The following is a 1310-nucleotide window of genomic DNA, read 5'->3' on the forward strand; positions in this document are numbered from 1 at the left end:
GGCTGGATTCGAACCTGCCACCTTAGGTGTATGTGGCTGGTGCCTTAGCCACTTGAGCCACAGGTGCCGAGTCACAGTGGCCTTATAGTTCACTGCAACATGAAACTCCTGGGCTCAAGCAATCCTTCCACCTCAGCCTCCAGTAGCTGGGATTATAGGCCAGCACCACTATGCCCAGCTAATGTTTTTATTTTTTGTAGACATGGGTCCGCTATATTGCTCAGGGTGATCTTGAACTCCTAACTTCAAGCAATCCTCCTGCCCCAGCCTCCCAAAATGCTGGAGTAAAAGGCATGAGCCACCGTGCCCAGCCTAGGACCTACCCTTTCTGATAGTGGCTTTCTAAACTTTCCTCTCCTATCTGAATTCACAAAAACTCAAAATTAGTTCACTCTTTCAACAAACACTGGGCAATGTGTACCTCCCAAACAACCTTCTGGAAGACATTATAACCTCAAAAGGGCAAAGGCAATTTGAGGCCTCTTTGGAGGGCTGGTAGGACGGAAATCTGGGAGTGGGTAGAATTCATGACATTAACAATTCTGACTCATAGTTTCTCTGAACACTTGGTAAGGGGTGGTGCATTGAACAAGGTCAGTCTCTGCAGTGATAAATACAAAGTGAGTCATTGCTGAGGGCACCTGGATTGAAACTGGGCTGCCTGCCAGAAAGGAGGGCATGAAGTATTATCCTTTTGTGATGTCAGCCTGAGGTCCATTTCTTTGTGGTCCATACTGAATAAATCCTGGGATGCAAGTCGTTGTCCTTGTCTATATTCAAAGAGCGATTACATAATTTGCTTCGACCTTGGGGAAACAACTTCACCCCGGTTTCTTTTGTTTTTAAGAAACAAAGTCTTATTTTGTCCCCCTCGGTAGAGTGCTGTGCTGTCACAGCTCGCAGCAACCTCCAGCTCTTGGGCTTATGTGATTCTCTTGCCTCAGCCTCCCAAGTAGCTGGAACTATAGGCGTCTGCCACAATGCCCGGCTATTTTTTGTTGTTGTTGTTGCAGTTTGGCTGGGGCCGGGTTCAAACCTGCCACCCTTGATATGTGGGGCTAGCACCCTACCCACTGAACCACAAGCACCGCCCTCACCTCAGTTTCTTCACTGGTAAAATGAGTATAGTATAACTTCCCTAACAGGCTGGGAGGGCTAAATAGCATAAAGTTCCTAGACCAAGACCGGCCTGGTACATACGGGATCACAGTCAGCTCTCCTGTCTGCAGCCTATTCTTTTTCTATATTTGGGCACAGATAGAAACAATCATGAATGACCTCACCTCTGGATATATATATATATATATATA

This window comes from Otolemur garnettii, unplaced genomic scaffold (assembly GCF_000181295.1).
Source record: "Otolemur garnettii isolate 467f Iridium unplaced genomic scaffold, OtoGar3 scaffold00184, whole genome shotgun sequence".
Classification (NCBI taxonomy): domain Eukaryota; kingdom Metazoa; phylum Chordata; class Mammalia; order Primates; family Galagidae; genus Otolemur; species Otolemur garnettii.